The sequence below is a fragment of the Eumetopias jubatus genome, unplaced genomic scaffold (assembly GCF_037043125.1).
Source record: "Eumetopias jubatus isolate StellerSeaLion01/CBP00866 unplaced genomic scaffold, mEumJub1_p1.0 scaffold_4, whole genome shotgun sequence".
Taxonomy (NCBI): domain Eukaryota; kingdom Metazoa; phylum Chordata; class Mammalia; order Carnivora; family Otariidae; genus Eumetopias; species Eumetopias jubatus.
The window spans coordinates 56,362,817-56,369,160 of NW_028274810.1; the positions used below are offsets into that span (position 1 = coordinate 56,362,817).

A 6,344-nucleotide genomic window follows, 5' to 3' on the forward strand; every position below is an offset into this window, starting at 1 on the left:
CGCTTAACTGACTGAGCCACCCAGGTGCCCCAGTTCTATTTTCTATTTTAAGTTAATTTTTGGATGTGGTGTGAGATAATAATTGAGATTATCCAATTTTGTATATAGATATTCCAGCACCATTCTTGGAAAAGACCATCTTTTCTCCTTTGAATTACCCTGGTACCTTAGTTAAAAATCAGTTAATTATATACATGTGGGTTTATTTCTGAACTCTTTTTTTTTCCTTCTGAACTCTATTAGTGAATTCTATTAATCTATATGTCTGAAGATACTTGCAAGTGATATATCTGAGAAAGGGTTAATATCCAAAATATATAAAGAACTTATACAACTCAACACCAAAAAACCCAAATAATCCAATTTAAAAATGGGCAAAAGACCTGAATAGACATTTTTCCAAAGAAGACATACAAATGGCCAACAGATACACGAAAAGATGCTCAGCATCACTATCACTACTCATCAGGGAAATGCAAATCAAAACCACAACAACATATCACCTTACACTTGTCAGAATGGTTAGTATAAAAAGACAAGAAATAACAGGTGTTAGCCAGGTTGCAGAGAAAAAAGAACCCCTGTACACTGTTGGTGGGAATGTCAACTGGTGTAGCCACTGTGGAAAACACTGTGGAAACAGAAGTTTCCTCAAAAAGTTAAAATTAGAAATACCATATGATCCAATGATCCCAGTGCTGGGTATTTACCCAAAGAAAATGAAAACTCTACTTTGAAAAGATATATGCACCCCTGTGTTTACTGCAGCATTATTTACAGTAGCCAAGATATGGAAGCCACCTAAGTGTCCATCGAAAGATGAATGGATAAAGAAAATGTGGTTATATATATGAGTGGGGCTGGGTGAGGATGGGCAAAATGAGTGAAGGGGAATGGGAGATATATGGTTCCAGTTATGGAATAAATAAGTCATGGGGATGAAAGACACAGCATAGGGAATACAGTCAAAAGTATCATAACAGTACTGTAGGGTGACAGACTACACTTGTGATAAGCATAACATAACCTATACAGTTGCTGAATCACTGTTGTACACCTGACACTAATGTAACATTGTGTCAACTATACATCAATTAAAAAATATATATCTGTCCTTACACCAATATCACATGATCTTGATTACTGTAGCTTTATAGTGAGTCTTGAAATCAAATAATGTATGTCCTCTGAATTTGTTCTTCAAAGTTATTTTAACTATTCTAGAACTGCTTTGCATTTACATTTAAATTTGGAATCAAGTTGTTGATTTATAAAAACACAAAAAACACTGAGGAGACTTATCTCTTCAGAGCAGGTAAAGGACTGAAGAGCAGTAATGTGGTCAAATATTTGACAATCCTGTTATCTGTAGTATGTGAAAGATAGAAAATATACCTAATAAACTTGCCTTAACTTTACCTTCCATGTCTCTTCATTTCTTTATATTTTTTCATATGAATTTGACCTCCAGTATATATTCTACATAATTTATTCAGTCCTATCTTCCACTTAACCAATTCTCTCTTTAGCAGCTTCTAGTCTATTGATCCTAGCAATGAGTTTTTTATTTCCTTTACGATATTTTTAATTTCTTAAATACATATATATACACATATATATGTGTATATATATATAATATATATGTATGTGTATATATATATATATACGACACCTGGGTGGCGTAGTCGGTTAAGCATCTGCCTTCATCTCAGGTCATGATCCCAGGGTCCTGGGATCAAGCCCTGCGTCAGGCTCCCTGCTCAGCAGGGAGTCTGCTTCTCCCTCTCCCTCTGCCCCTCTCCCCTGCTTGTGTTCTCTCTCTCTCTCATGCTCTCTCTCAAATAAAAAAAATATTTAAAAAAAAGATATAGATCAATATATCTATATATATCTATAAATGCTTTAATCTGTCTGCATATGTTTTCCCTCATTATCTACATTTTAAACTTCATCTTTCATTTATTTAAACAGATACTGTTATTTAAAAAATTTTTAGACAGTAATTCTAATATCTGAAATCTTTCTTAGTCTGGTTCTATTGATTTTATTCTTTTCTGGTTGACCCTTGCTCATTGTGGCTTTTTCTTTGTGTGGGATTTTTTTTTTTTTTTTGTCTTTTTACGTTGTAAGCTCACATTTGTTGCAACTATACCTGTAGGAATATTTTGAGGTATGGGTTAAGGGTTCTTGTGGTAGGTAGAATAATGATCTCCCAAAGATGCTGATGTCCTATTGCCTGAAACCTATGAATATACTGTCTTACATGGAAAAAGGGACTTCACCGACATGATTAAGTTTAAGGACCTTGAGACGAAAAAATTATTTTGGATTGTCCAGTGGACCCAATATCATCACCTGAGTCCTTAATCCTGGAGAATTTTTCCCAGCTGTAGTGAGAGGAGCTATGGCTACAGAAGAGTCAGAGAGATGGAAAATTGCTGGCTTTGAAAATAGAAGAAGGGGGCTATGAACCACAGAATATGGTTAGCCCCTAGAAGCTGGAAAAGGCAAGGAATTGGATTCTTCCTTAGAATCTCCAGACAGGGGACACCTGGGTGGCTCAGTCGGTTAAGCATCTGCCTTCAGCTCAGGTCATGATCCTAGGGTCCTGGGATCGAGTCCCACATCGGGCTCCTTGCTCAGCGGGGAGCCTGCTTCTCCCTCTGCCTGCCACTCCCCCTGCTTGTACTGTCACTCTCTTTCTAGCAAATAAACAAAATCTTAAAAAAAAAAAAAAAAAAAAAGAATCTCCAAACAGGAATGCTGATACTTTAAACTTAGCCCAGTGAGGCCCGTGTTGGACTTTTGACCCATACTGTAAAATAATAAATCTGTGTTGTGTTAAGCCACTGTATTTTTGGTAATTTGTTATAGCAGCCATAGAAAACTAATCCACATTTTTCCCCCAAGGAGGATATCTTCAATTTCTTGCTTATGCCCAGAGGCATTCCAGACCTGGGTCCATCTTAAATAATGATTTGAGAGGAGGAGAGGTTTGTAGTTTTTAGGATCTTCAGAATAAATGTAAATTCAGGCCAAAATCATGTGAGAGCTGGTCAATCACTAAACTTCTCATGGGAGACTTTTTTTTTAACCTCTCCAAACCCAAGCCAAAACAATGTTCCGGATTCTCTACCTTTGTGGAGAAGGTTCCCCCCACCCAGCTTCCTTCGATAGCCTTTCCAGTGTCCCAGATTTACTTAGAGTGGTCTCTGCTGTCTCTTTGCCCTGGGTGGGCCCAAGGCTTTCTTCCCAGGTCCCTCTGTGCAGTGACATCGCTGCCCGTGGCTCATGTGTGCCTCAGCCTATCGGAAGGCTTCGGCATTCACTTCCCTCAGTGATTTCATCTTTCCTTTCCTTAGTCTTATGCTCCCTCCCCGGCCTTCAGCTCCCATTTTATTACTGACTTCATCAGTTTTCTCTTTCCTTCTTGCAGCTCATCTAATCACGCAAAAGAGACTGAGAGAGTGGGTGCGTTTGTATTTTGTGGAGTAATTCTAGATGGTATCCAGCCGAAGAATTTCAGGATCTCTAGTCTTCCATGTTGCCAAAGTGGTCACATTTAACTTCTGAATCTGTCCGTTTCTCTCCATCTCTACAGCCTCAGTTCAGGCTGCATCCTCAAATTGCACACCTTCCTGCAAAGCTTCTCTTATTTAGTCTTCCCACCCTGATCCATCCTCTTCCTGCCATTAGACTTGTCTTTTTAACAGATTATCTGTGAACAGTAATGTCCTAGCTCCCATGTATGGTGTGCCATAAAGAGAGTTTTTCCCTGTTTCTCAGGTCTCATACGCCATCACTTCCGTCTTCCCACCCTACACTTCAAATACACCAAGCTGTTGGCAGTTTCCTCAACAGGCTATGCTCGCTCACAAATCTGTCTTTTCTGTACTAATTTCTTTGCTCAGATTCTCTTCTTTGGCTTCTTTTTTCCAATCCCATCTCTACCTGTTGTTAACTTTCAAAACTCCTTAACTTCAACACCTAGTTCAATCTTCTCCTTGATGCACCCTTCTTTAGCTTTTCCCTCCCCTGAGCACAATTTGCTCAGCCTTGATTGGCTGCTATGTTGCAGGCCCCTTGCTGGCCCAGGGGTTACAAAATAAATAAGACCAAGTTTCATCCTCAAGGGACTCATATTCCAGTAGAAGGACCCACCGAGTTGTGGGGTTAATCATGCCATCTTTCTGTTACCATCATAAACTAGTTGGTCTTATTATGGCACTTTACACTGGATGCTGAGTTCTTTGTACACATAGGTATCTGGGTTGTTTACATTTCCATTCCAAATTACCAAATTTTATTCTAGTTTTATACAAAGAGAGAGGAATAACTTATTTAAATATCTGCCTCCGTCACTAGGCCATGGACTCTTTTAGAAAATAAATCCTGTATGACTTATCTTTGTGTACGCCATAGGCACTTAATAAGTAAATGGACAAATGAATTAGTTCCCACTTGTTCTGACCTTCTGTCATTCGAATGTCACTTCTGCAGAAGCTCACACAGAATGAACTGTCGCCTCCTCTCTATTCTGGTTTTACTTCCTATAGACTTCCATTTTAACCTTTAACGTTTGATAATATATTTATATTGTGGCTCTCCATGGAGATACTTCTTTAAAACTCTGTATCCCCTGTGTCTCTGCCTGGCAAAAAGAAAGTGATTGATGAAGGGGGAATTGAAGTTTTTTATTCCAGCTCAAAAATGCAAGTCCATCAAGCTAGTCTTAGAAATGCCAATTGCTGAAATTACTCAAAGTTAAAGTAATTTAAATTTCATTTTATTTATTTGTTTTTTTAAAGATTTTGTTTGACAGAGAAAGAGAGAGACACAGCGAGAGAGGGGACACAAGCAGGGGGAGCGGGAGAGGGAGAAGCAGGCTTCCTGCTGAGCAGGGAGCCTGATTCGGGGCTCCATCCCAGGACCCTGGGATCACGATCTGAGCCGAAGGCAGATGCTTAAGGACTGAGCCACCCAGGCGCCCCTAAAGTCATTTAAATTTTAATAGTTAAAAGATAAAATTTTCTAGTTTAAAAGGGAGTATATTTGGCCAGTTAATGAATTAACTAGTTAAAAGTAAAAGGGAACTGGTTGGAAGTGTGTGCATAGGGTGGCGGTGTGCATTGGTTTAGGCTAGGAAAAAAACTGCAAAGGCTGTACCCATAGCAAAGTGACGAGGCTACAACAGACCAGTGATGAAGGGGAGTAAATCACTGAGGATGACTGTGTTTCTTTCCCACAGATTGCCTAAAGCCACAGGGAAAATGGTGGAAAATTCACCGTCGCCATTGCCAGAAAGAGCGATTTATGGCTTTGTTCTTTTCTTAAGCTCCCAATTTGGCTTCATCCTGTAACTCGTGTGGGCATTTATTCCTGAATCTTGGCTAAACTCCTTAGGATTAACCTATTGGCCTCAAAAATACTGGGCAGTTGCATTGCCCGTCTACTTCCTCATTACTATAGTAATTGGTTACATACTCTTATTTGGAACAAACCTGATGAGTACCTATCCGTACCATGATGAGTACCACTCAACTCCATTCATATAATCACAGATAACTATGCTAAAAATCAACAGCAGAAGAAATACCAAGAAGAGGCCATCCCAGCATTAAGAGATATTCCTATTAGTGAAGTAAACCAAATGTTCTTCCTGGCAACTAAATAACTTTATGCCAAAAACTAAATTGTATGTAGACTAACACCGAGCATTTACTATAATTTTTTATATAATAATTTTGACCATAATTATTTTGACTCTCTCTCGTACCCGATATTGAAATGTAAACAAAGTAAGTTGATTCTTTTAGATTGTTATATTAATATTATAAAAGTTCTTGAGTATTAGTTATTAATGAACAGAATAAATAAAATACTGCATTACCATAAAAAAAAGTAAAAGGGAACTTTTCAAGTTTTAACTTTTTAACTAGCTAACTGAAATAAGTATCATCTAAGTTTCATCCGTCTGAAGGATCTCTGGAACAAGGAATGCCTTTAAGCCAAATTAAGACATTAGGACTCAGAATGCCTTTAAGTTTTTCCACAGTAGGTGGCGCTCACTTCATAGTGTTGACTGGTCTTTAAGCTTGCTGGTTTTCCAAAAGACTGACTTGGGGATGGAAAAGCGTGGTCCCCTGCATTCATTATGTATGCTGAGGGCAGAATATGTAATTGCTATGAGGATTAAAAAATAAGTATTGTTAATATTTTATCCAGCTTCTGTTGATTAGTACTTGGAACACTTTAGCAAGTTTCTTTGGCTGAGTGGCTTAATCAATAATCTGCTTAGAAGAGGGGAAGGTAAGAGTGGTAATTCACTAGGATATGAAGTTGTT

The 6,344-nt window shown here is 38.3% G+C and overlaps 1 pseudogene; it reads left to right on the top strand.

Moving 5' to 3' along the window:
* The first annotated feature begins 5,255 nt into the window (after positions 1-5,255).
* On the top strand, positions 5,256-5,677 carry LOC114212024 (phosphatidylinositol N-acetylglucosaminyltransferase subunit P pseudogene; annotated as a pseudogene).
* The last annotated feature ends 667 nt before the right edge of the window (positions 5,678-6,344 follow it).